Source organism: Moschus berezovskii, chromosome 21 (genome assembly GCF_049115385.1).
Source record: "Moschus berezovskii isolate FMDL1 chromosome 21, NW_MosBer_1.0, whole genome shotgun sequence".
Lineage (NCBI taxonomy): Eukaryota > Metazoa > Chordata > Mammalia > Artiodactyla > Moschidae > Moschus > Moschus berezovskii.
Genome location: NC_142480.1, coordinates 4,494,301 through 4,505,973, shown reverse-complemented (window position 1 = coordinate 4,505,973; position 11,673 = coordinate 4,494,301). Strand labels below are relative to the sequence as shown.

Here is an 11,673-nt window from a genome sequence, read left to right as displayed (position 1 = left end):
ACCCCCGGCTTTCAGGGAACCTGACGGCAGGTGGAGACACCGGCCTGCCCCGTGAGGCCTCCAGGTGGCGCTCAGAATCACATGGACTCCATGGACACAGCCACGGGGGCGTGGGGCCTCGGTGGTCTCAGCATCCTTACATGCCCCTTCTGCCCCGGTCCTGCTGGTGGCATGGACGGGGGGGGGAGCATCCAGATGTGGGTGGGCACACAGGGGTGCTGGGAGGGCCACAGGCTGTTGTTTGTTGTTCTGTTAGATTAATGCCAAGGTCAGGGTACACAGACTGAGGCTGGGGGGCCATCTTGGTTCCCCTGGTGCGGACCAGTGGCGTGCTCCCTGTCCGAATTCAGCTGGCTGGTCAGGAGCAGAGGAGGAGGAGGGTGCTGGGAGCTCTGAGGGGGATTCCCGGAGGGTCCCGTGAAGAGCTGGGCTGGGGCCCTGGGGCCCTGGGGCCTTCAGGGACTGCTGGCCGAGCAGAGTTCAAGTCAGGGGTCCCCCCTCCTAGGCACTCAACCCCCTGACTTGTGCCAAAGACCCCCTTGGTCCTTCCAGATGGGAGACCCCTGTCACTGACCCTGAATACTGAGTCTCCACCCTCCTTTTCCTTCCCCTGGGGCCTCGACAGACTGGCTAGGCTGTCAGGCCCCACTGGGCCTTGGACGTCACTGGGGACAGTAGTGTCTAGAAAGGGGACACTGTGCCTCAAAAGACGGCGAGCACTGTCCCTGGGCTCCCTCCCCCTGCAGCCCGGGCGGGGCAGGGTCCCCCTGCACAGCCCCTCGCTCCCCCCCCGGCCTTCCAGGGGACGGGCAGTGCTCCTGACCCAGCCGTGTTCCTTCCGCTGAGTGCCTGCTCGCCCTCCACTTGATGGGCAGCTCCAGGGGGCAGCTGGCTCACTCTGCCCAGAATAACCAGGGGACGGGGAGAGTGCCGCCTGTGAGCAAGGCTGGGAGAGGGGTCAGGCGGCCAGCAGCCTCCTTCTTTGGGCTGCCCCGATTGGTGGAGCCAACCAGCTGCTCCCCGGGACTGCTCTTGCCTTTCAAGGCAAGCGGGCAGGGGAGGGCGCCCAGATCAGCGGGAAGCCCCGAGCCCTCGCTGACTTTCAGCGTGCCCTTCTCCTGACCCTCAGTTTCCCCAAAGCTGCAGGGAGGCTTGGGAAGGGGTCTTCTCACGTGGCTCCTATAGTTCAGTGGTCCTGAGAGGGGTCTGAGGGGTGACCCTGGGTAGCAGGGGTGCGGGGAGGGATTGTCTGAGTATGTGTGTATGTGCTAATTTGCTTCAGTCATATCCAACTCTTTGTGATGCTATGGACCGTAATCCACCAGGCTTCTCTGTCCATGGGGACTCTCCAAAGCAAGAATACTGGAGTGGGTTGCCATGCCCTTCTCCAGAGGATCTTCCCAACCCTGGGATCGAACCCGTATCTCTTATGTCTCCTGCATCGGCAGGCGGGTTCTTCACCACTAGTGCCACCTGGGAAGCCCCTTGTCTGAGAAGGTGGAGCTCAGTTCCACCAGTCGCTCTTAGAAATTGGGGGTTCTTGGGAACACAGGCTTGGGGACTTCTTCTAGTGCTGGTCCAGGTTTCAGAGTCGGGCTGAGAGGGGCTTCAGTGGGCTTTTTTGAGTCTCTGGTGGGTTCCCTCTGTTCCTGGGGTGCTGTGGCTGCAGGCCCAGGAGCCTGGGGGTTCTTAGAGCAGGGGGATGGAGCCTTGGTAGCGGCAACTCGGGCCAGATGGGCCTCAGTCTCTCCCTGTGCTGGACGGAGGGAGCCCCGCCTTCCCAGGGGAGTGGGGTGCAGCAAGCCCTTTGTGTACCGTGAAATGCTCCAAATGAGTCTGGGCTTGTTATTATCATTAGGACTCTTTTGATTATCACTTTTATCATACCCACGATAATTGTAATGGTCAGATGGATTCAGACAGCGTTTTCACGCATGGCATCAACTTTAATTTTCCCATTAACCCTACGAGGTGACGATGCCCTGCCTTGTAAGTGAGGGAGCCAGAGTCCAGAGGGTCATGCGCCCTGCCCAGGAGCTGTAATTAGCGGTGGCGAGGGCCCCGGGGATCAGGACCATTGAATAGCCCCAGCACTGAGCAGGTCGTGTCTGGAGCTAGTGAGGGATGGGGTGTCCAGAGTAGAAGGCACGTGTCCTCCAGACCGGGGTAATTAGCATTCATTTATTAAAATGGATGTTTCCCAAGTGTCTGCTCTGTGGCAGGCCTGACCCTGGGTACTAGGACCCTAACACTGACTTTGTTCCTTTCGGGGTGGGGCGTGTTCCCTGCTTCTCGGCTTTTACTGGGATTCAGAGAGCCCGGTTTAAGAAGGAAGGGGCAGAGGCAGTGATTGAAGCCAGGCTTAGGCTTTCTTCCCTGTACTGGTGGACGGGGGCAGGGGGGCAGGAGCTGACGCCCCAGGGGCAGTGGGCAGTGGCCATTCAGAGCCCTGAGGACCGGAGGAGCCACTTTCATTTCATGGCTCGACGGGAGGCGAGATTGAAGGAATGAGGACCTCAGGGTCTGCCCTCGGTCTCCCGGAAGACCTCCCGTGGTCATTTCTAATCAATTTGGCTAATTTGGGTGTGGGCAGAGGGACAGGACAGCTAGCCCAGGGCCTGCTAATTATAGCGAGTGTTTGTACAGAGCCATTGAGTCCTCCATGTCATGGCTTTTTTCTTGCAGACAAATGAATCCTTTAACCTTTGTTTCTGAGTGCTGGCCCAGCCACACACCCCCACCCACCAGCACCACCCCCTTGGGGGCGGGAGGTCAGCATGGGACCCCCTCACCCTGAGCCTTACCTTTGACACAGGCGATCAGTGGCTCTGGTTCTATCCCGTCAGCTGGAGCTCCGCTTCTTTCTGGAAGGTTATTGGATAAATAGGTTTCTTAAGTATGAAAGGCCAGGTTGGGGTGGTGCATGCACTTTGCACAGTAGCGACCTCAATCCACTCATGGCTGTGTCCTGCCTTTCTCAGGGGCCCACGTCACATCACATGATACCGTCCCCCCAGCGCTGCGTCTGGCTCCCTCCATCATTTGAGTCCTTACAATGTGTCAGGCACTGTTTTCATTCTCTTAATCCTCGTAACACCCTTTGAATGTGTGACTTTTTTCTTATCCCCATTTTGCAGAAGAGGAGCCTGAAGCCCAGGACAAACCTCAGACCTCATGGGCCATCCTCACTTCTCTCTGGGTCTGACACAGGCTGTACGTCCCGTCGGGCTTGCCCACGTGTCAGGCCAGTTGAGGTCCACACCGGAGGCCCTGTGACCCTGTCCTTGCTCAGTGACTCCTGAGCTCTGAAGCCCCTTGACTGGACCCTGCACTGTTTTGGCCTGTCCCTGATAGCAGTCTGCACTAGCCACTCTTTCTGCCCTCCCTCCCCCTAGGCACACAGTAGGGCTGTCAGCAGCAGGGGGGGAGGCCTGGGGGCAGGGGATCTGAGAGGTGGGCTGCCTTTCAGCCTGGGAACCTGGTGGGTATCTTCTCTTCTCCCTTCCCAGGACGCTGGCAGGTGGGATGGCGGCTTTCTCCAGGAAGGGAGTAGATGCCTGGCCCAGGATCGAATCGAAAGGTCTGAACAATGATTGCTTTCTCTCCCCTGATTGGTACATGCCAATGATATGTAAACATGTAGAGTCCTCAGGATGGATCTAACCTGAGCTCTCTGTTCTGCAGCCGTGGCTCACTGCCCCCCGGCGGGCAGTGAGTCAGTGGGTTCCCAAGGCCAAGGAGAGGCCCAGCCCTGGACCCCAGGATGGCAGCCCCACCCAGGGGAGTGTGAGGCCCTTCTAGGCTGACCTCAAAGACCCCCCTCCCCCCAGGTACGTACGCCCTGCTCTGCCATACAGACAGCCTCTTTTGGGGGTGTCAAGGGCTGGGGGTGGCGGTTGGGGTTACACAACCTTAAGATGGTTGTCTAATTTAAAAATCCAAAACAATGCTGTTCCTCTTGACTGTCCCTTACATACCACCCCCCCCCCCAGGGTGGTGTTAAAAGCTCTCACTATGATTACGAGGGGGGTGAGGGGGCATCTTTGATGGGGGTCTGCTCTGGGGGCAGAAGGGGCAGGCTCCCCTGGGTGGAGGCTGGTGGCCTTGGTCAAGGGGTTATAATTCCCTTCGCTGGCTCCTGTAGGATGGTGACAGCTATCTTCAGGTGTCACCTTGATGCTTTTAATGGAGGAGAATAGAGCATGCCTGGCGCACAGTAGGTGCTCAACTGATGTGAATATGGTTGTCATTTCCGTGGACTTGTCCCCTAACTGTTCCTTTCAAAGCCCTTCTCGTTTTTGTAGCATCCAGAGGGACGCCTGGAGGGATAAACAGATCAGCCTTGGGTTCAGAGGCCCTTTCCTTGAGTCGACCCTGTAACTTTTATTGGCCCGGCAGGACTTATGTAGCCTTCTGGAGGAACGAGCATCTTCACGTGGAATTACCCTGGCCCGGAGGCAGACGCAGGTATCCTGGGAGCTGTATTTTACTTTTATTTATCATAAGCATCTTTAGTATCTGAAAAACTATGACAGACATCTCAAAGTATTCGCCAGGATCAAACCCCATCCAAAATAAAGTGCCCTGTAATAAATAGCAGGGGCTCGTGTGCGGAAAAGGTGATTAAGAGCTGGTCGTGTTGGTGGAGGGCTGGCTAACCCGCGCTTACGTTTCTTTTGTGCAGAGTCATGGTTGAAAATAAGTGTCTGCCTGGCAGAGGGGAGAGAATTCTAGAAGGTCCTGCCTGTGTCAGCTTAGGGAGGGGAAGACCTTAAGCAGCTAACTGATCAGCTCATCTGTGCAGATGGAGGCCAGGACAAAACCTAACTTTAGATTGATTTGGGTTTCAGGTTGGCCTGGTTTTGTGTTCTTGGGGTCTCTGAGCCTTGATGTCTTTATCTGCATAAAGATAAAGGGTCTTCTTAGCTGCGCAGTTAGCTCCATGCCTGTGACAGCTGGAGGGGCCCTGGGGGGCTGGGTCTGAAGCTGAGTATGCAGGCAGAGGTTGGAGCGTCTGGGGGAGGGAGGGGGTTCTGATGAGAAGTCAGGATGTGGCGCACCACCCTGGACACGTGGGGGGCAGCAGGCAAGGACCTGCACCCCATTTTCAGGGAGCTGATGTGTTAGCCACACTCCCTGTTGGTTAGAATTGGGGAGGGGCAGTGTAACAGCTGTGGGTTCTGCCTGGGAATCAAGCTGGCAGAGGACACAGCAAGCCCCGGGTCCCCGCCAGCAAGCCGCAGGGCTTCTGGAGCATGTGGGCTGCTCCCTAGGGGCTCCCGTGTCCCCTTCGCCCAGGACTGTCCTGTCTCACATCCTCCTGAGTCCTCATTTCCACTTTGCTAATCTTGGAAAACACGGCTCAGGGCAGTAGCTCTTGGGCCTGTTAAAGCTCTTGGGGAGAAACGGGACTTCTCCCCAGTAGGTGCCTTGCAGACACACGCCCTGTGGGGCTGAAGGGATCTGGGGCCCATGGGGGGTGCAGTCCCAGCCAGTGGGCACACACCGGCTGGCCTCGCATCACCTGCTCACCACTCAAGAGACCTGGGGCGCTCCTGCTTTAGAACATAGAAAAATCTCAAAAAAGAGTGATTGGCGGGGCAGGATAAATCCTTCGTGTCTGCAGAACTGATGTGTGTGGGGGGAATCTACCCACTCCTCATCCATCAGCCAAAATGTGCTTCCTTTTGTATTTGTAAAAAAAAAAAAAGAGAGAAGCTAAAAGCTAACAAAACCCCCACAAACAAGTCAAAACAAAAAAACCCACACATAAAATGTTTACTTTAATTATGCAAGAAATGCATTGATAATTAATATACCTATTACTGAAAATCAAACACTGCGGATAAAAGCTAAACCATCATCAACTCCTCTCTCCTCCCCAACTTCCCACCTCCCCACCAACCACCACCGTTTTAAGTGCTGTTATCAGAGTCAGGTGTCTGGTTCCTGATTTTTTTTTTTATTCATTTGCATGTATATCTAAATAGACCCCCTCCAATATATGATTCCGTTTATTTTCTATGTAAGCTATATCACAATGTACATTTCTTTTAGCACAGCTTGTTTCTCTTCACCCAAGATCCTGCTTGGAGATCATAAAAAAACACCATTCCTTCTTACAACCCCTTAGTAGCCTGTAATCTGTACACATACTGGAGTGGGGTTAACCATCTCGTTGCTGCCATGAAAGCCCCGGGGTTCTTACCCCATGGTGAGGGGTGGTGGTGGTGCTGGCTTGTGGAAGCAGGTGTTAAGTAATTGCTAAGGTCTGGATTTGAGGAGTGGGCTCACGAGTGTCTATGTCGTTATTACAAATGAATATATGAATGCATATATTAGAGAAAGAAAAGCAGGACATGCCTGGATCTATGATGAGAAAGTGTTTACGAACAAAGGGTCGTGATTAATCCAGTTCTGCACAAAATACTAAGGTCCATTAAAGACAATAGGTCTCGGCTGTTTCATTCTTTTTAAGAGCTGTTTAATATTCCGGGGTGTGCTTGCACCATCGTGTATTAGAACCTCCTCTATTGTTGAAAACCCCAGCTGTAAGTCTGCCGGGGGAGGCGAGCGTGTGCATATAGACGGCTTTGGTCAACGTCCTAGTCGTCGGGCGGGTCACTGGTTCATGCTGTGCTCGTTATATTATTTGAGAAAATAAATAAGAAAGATACATAAAATAAAAGTGGTCCTGGCACAGATAAATGAGGAGAGCGTGTCATGAACCGAGGTTTTAATTAATAGGATTCTGCTGAACTGACGCCAGTTAAAAAAGATCTAAGCCGTCGCGTTTTTGTTTCTTAGTGTGTTATTGCTAACGACCCTGCAATGAGCATGCTTGTAGCTGAATATGTAAACACATCCCCAACTGTGCTTTTACCCCGGCTTCTCAGAGGTGGGATAGCTAGATTAAATGGTTCGCAGCGAAGTTTATTTTCACTGAGTGATCTTTCTAAAATGCCATTTTGAACTTGTCACTGTCTTGCTTTAAATCCTCCATCTGACTTCCCGGAGCTTCTGGGATGCGGTCCAAGAACCTTAGCCTGGCATGTTAAGACCCTTCAGGGTCTGGCTGGAGGCTCCCAGCCCTGTGCCCCCTCCCTGTGTGTGCGCATGAACACACACACACACGTACGCACATACGTGTGCTCAGCACACTACAGCCTCCACCAGCTGCCTTGTTCTCTCTGGGTGTGCCCTGCCTTTTACCCTTTGGGGCTCCAGCCAGCTTCGCCTTGGCCCTTAAGAACAGGCTTGAAATATTTCCTGGGTGAACCCAAATTTAGAGGCACGTCTTTCCCCCCCACCCCAACACATCATTTAAAATTTCAGCAAAGTGTGGTCTGTGGAATTCTGATGTGTCATTGACATGTTTGCCGCATCCAGAAGAACGGTTTGCATTTTTCTAGAATTTGTGAAAGTGGCCACATGTTAATTACCCTTTTTCCTTGTCCCTTTTCAGTGACCTCGGCTCCCGTCTTGCCTAGATCTGACCTCCCCTAGTTGAAAACCGCCTCGTGTTCCCTTGGGCCAAGGGGCAGCTTCAGAGGGCTGGCTGAGTGCTCCGCAGCACTGGGTGAGTCCTCAGAGTGCCATCTTACTGCAGACACACACCCGGGGGGCGGGCTGGCATCCGCCAAACTGCTCTGTCCTACCCTCCTGTGTGTACATGCCAGGCTTCCCGAGGCCCTTGGAACCCTGAGTCTGGGGTGCAGGGGTCGGGCGCTTTACATCTGAGGGTTGGAGTGGCAGTGATGTGTTTTGGAGGCATAATTATCCCCTGGAAACGGTTCCTTGCGCCTTTTGTGACCCGCTCCTTGCCAGAGAGAAACAGGGGCTCTGGAACATGAGACGGAGGAACGACAGCTGGGGTGAGGCTGACAGCTGGGGTGATGGAGCCGCGCTGGGGAGAGGACCGGGCTAAGAGTGGTGCTTGGGATACGTCACGTTCTAGAAAGAGCACCGGCTTCCAGGTGTAGAGGGGCTGTGATGCCATGCCTGCTTCACCCTGGGATGGGGGCAGAGGTCTTCACCTGCTTGTTGGGAGGAGCAGAAGCATCAGGGTGTTCCGGGCTTTGGTCCCCTCTCTTTCCCTGGGGTGGGGATGGGAGGGAGCCCCCCAACAGGGCAGCCATCTTGAGCACACACGTGGCTCCGGGGCCACACACAGAGCTGTGTGTCTTTGGCAAATCCCCAAGGATTTTTGGGCCTCAGTTTCCTGAAGTCACAGGAGGAATGCTAATCCACCCCCGGAGTGCCGAGGGGTTGAGTGGGACAGTCATACAACTAAATCACCCTGTGCAGCAGCTGCCACGCTGTTTGCAGCAGAAAGCAGCAGCCTTTTCATCTCATCCCGTCCCAAGTGCTTAGCCTCCCTCCAGAGGCACAGGCGGCTCCTTTTCAGGGCAGGGAGACCCACAGGGGCAAATGGAGCTGGGAGGGCAAGCGCTGGGCGGGAAGCAGCCCCAGTCCCCTTGCCCCCAGCATGGACATCCCCAAGGGAGATTCAGGGCCTTTCCTCAAACCCTGCGGGGGGCCAAAAGGGGCTGCCCCCACCGGCCTTAATTGGGTTCTCCTAAAAAGTTTGGCCACTGTTTATTCTTTTTTTATAAATACATATAAAACGTCAGACTGCTCTTCAGGCAAATTTTTTAGACTTGTATTTTATAGACTTTGGCAAGAGCGGTTCACAGGGAGCAGTGGTTACAGTCTCCAGAGGTTAATAATTCCTGGAAAAACTTCTGGCTAAACCTGACTTCTCCTAAATTTCACAGAAACGGCTCTCTGGGCCGGGAACCCTAAATGAGGTTTCTGTGTGTCGGTGCAACCTCACCTAGTTGGAAGCACGGCTGGCCTTTGACACAAAAGTGAACTTCCTCGGCCACCAAGCACAAAGACCCCTCTCCCCTAAATTTTCTGTGTATTCACTCTGGAGCCTGGGCTTGGGCTGACCCGCGTCTTGAGCCGTTTCTCTGTGCTATTAGGGGAGCCGTCTGTGCCTCTAGCGTGCAGCCCCTTGCATCCCTAACAAGGGCCAGGGTGCTGGACTGTGTCTGTGTTGGGGGCAAGACAAACTGTTAGTGGGAGGCCCCCTCCCCTCCGCAGTCAAGCTGACCCTCTGGGGCCCAGAGGTTGGCTGCCCGCGGCCTCTACCCCATTAGAGATTTGGGGAGGTGACTTTTCACATCCATACCAAAGCTATTCAAAGAATTCTTAGGGGCCTCTCCCTGATCAGAAGCCTTTCTTTGTAAAATTTTCTCAGTGCGTGATCTCTTCTGCCGCACCCCACTCCCCCCTTTCCCCTTCCCCCATGCGATGATGCCGCAGAGGCAGTGACGCACTTGCAAATACTTAACCAAACATTTTCGCAGCGACAGTTTCAGAGCCATCTTTTAATTGATTAAAACAACAGCAACAACAGAAAACAACCACAAAGCCCCCCTCCCCCCTTCCCCTGAGGCTCTGAGAAAGCAAACAGTTCCTCCCAGGCCTGCTCCCAGCACCTGAGCGGTGTGGTGGGGCAGTCTGTCTGTCTGTCTGTGGAGCCAGCCCGCACTCCACCTGCAACACACTGCTGCCCCCCCACGGCGGGTCCGAGCAGCTGTCGGGACCCCGAGGCCGACAGATAGAGCCCGCCCGGCAGATTGGGCTGTCAGGAGGGGGACAACGAGGCAGTAGAGGCAAGGGGCTCGTCCTGGGGTCCCTGGGTGCCTTGGCCCTCCCCGAATCTTTTCTGCCTGCTCATGAGAGGTGCATCCCTACCCGCAAGACAGAGTGAGGGAAGCCTGGTCATTTCAGACAAGGACCCCGGGCTGGCCCCTCAGCCAGCCTGACACACACACACACACACACACACACACACACTCACGCACACTCACACACACTCACTGCCTGCACCGGGAACAAAGACAAGAAAACTCCTTTAGAAACTGCAGAACAGAGCTTCGTCTAGCGGGGTCCCCTGATAAAGGCCCCATCCACCCAGAGTTCCTGGGAACCGAGCCCCCATGAATGGGCCTAAAGGGCCAGCGCCCAACACACAGCCCGGATCGCACTCATCAACATGCAGGCCCCTCGCCCCCGTCGCCAGGCAAGGGGGCTTTCACGGGTCCCCAGTGCATCCAAGTCACGGTCCAGCAGCCGGCCGAATCTGGGGCTGCGGCCCAGTCTCCAGAAAAGGGTTCTGCTTTTCCCATGACCGGGCCAGCCCCTCAACTCAGCAGACAACACCCTCTGCACACACTTCCCACACCAGCATCTGTCTCCCCCACCCCAAAAAGGCTTCCCCCAACCCTCTGCGCCAGCCTGTTGCCGCAGAGAGGACCCAGGCCAGCGGCTCAGGGCCTGGGAGCTGGGGCGAGACCTTGACCACGCCAGGTGGCCCGACCCATGAGCTGGGAGTTTGGCTGCAGGACAGCCCCCCACCCTCCCCCCTCCCCCGCGCCGGCCCGGCACTCACCCCCATTCTCTGCTCCTCTCGCTCACCGCCTCACCGAGACAGAAGCGCTCCACCGGCCATCTCGGTGCCTCTGCCATTGAGCTCAGGGCTAGGGACCTGGGAACGCGTCAGCATCCTTGCTGTGACCCCAGCCCGCCTCCGCCGCGGCCAGCCCCGCTCGGGACTTAGCGCTGCAGGAGCTTCTCGAAGGCCTAGACGTGCGCGGGCTGCCAGCCTGGGCAGGGAGCCGTGCGGCAGCCTCCCGGCCAAGTACCGGCCTGCCTCTCTCTGCTCGGATGCCTCCCGTAACAGGGAGCTCCCTCTCTCCCTGAGCAGCCCGCTCGGGGCTCGCACACCGAGCTGCTTCGCCGAGCCCTCCCCGCTTTCTGCATCTGCCTCCGCCGCTCCGACGCAGCCCCCTCGCCCCCTCTGCCCTCGGCTCTTTGCGGGCGGCAAGCTCCTTCCCAGGGCTCTCCAGAGCGCGCCCCCCGTCCACGGTGGGATCAGGCGAGGGGTTCCCCGGCCCCGTCCGATCCCGGCCGTCGACACCTGTCCCGGGCGCGTCTGCCCCGGCCCGCCCGCCCGCATCCGGGACGGAGCCCTTTGCCCTGCTGTTCTGCAGAGAGCCCAGGGGAGGGCGCGGGTCTCCCCTCCCGGGTCCAGCTGCTCAGGAGCTATCTGTTAAGCGGCTTCCGAGCCCTCTCGGTTTTTTATGGCCCCTCTGCTAGTTGCTAGGGAGAACGCTCTCTATGCAACCCCCCTGCCTTTTCCGCAGGAGCCGCCGGCAGCCGGGCCGGCCCTGGTCAGCCCACAGCGGCGGCGACAGCGGCGGCTGGCGCCCGCGGCGGGGCTGGGGGCTCCCTGCCTGCGCTTCCCGGCTCTCTAACTGGGAGACCACGCGATTCCTCTTACTTTTCAGAGCCTCGGGTTTTCCTCTGTGAAACGTAGATGAGAGGGGGCTTCCGCACCGGCCCAGGGGGAGGCTAAATGAGATAAGTGCAGCCCAGCACTCACTAGACAGCTCATCAGGGCTGGTAGGATAGACCATGGGACTCAGGGAGCGACGCACGCACGCATGTAACAAGTGTCGCAGCAAAGAATACCGCCTGGCCTTCGGAGGCCCTGCTCCGAATACAGACAGGGACCTCACGGGGCAGAGACCCCTCTGTGGGCTCCACCAGCACAAATTAACTCAGCCAGAGGAGACCTGTGGGCCTGTGAGCTCACAGTAG

General features: G+C 56.5%; 1 non-coding gene across 1 annotated transcript; it reads left to right on the top strand.

Annotated features, from left to right (window-relative positions):
• The first annotated feature begins 6,364 nt into the window (after nucleotides 1-6,364).
• LOC129550817 (small nucleolar RNA SNORD112) lies at nucleotides 6,365-6,441 on the top strand. Its single transcript, XR_008684946.1, has one exon. It is a non-coding gene; the product is annotated as a small nucleolar RNA SNORD112 (small nucleolar RNA).
• Nucleotides 6,442-11,673: the final 5,232 nt, after the last annotated feature.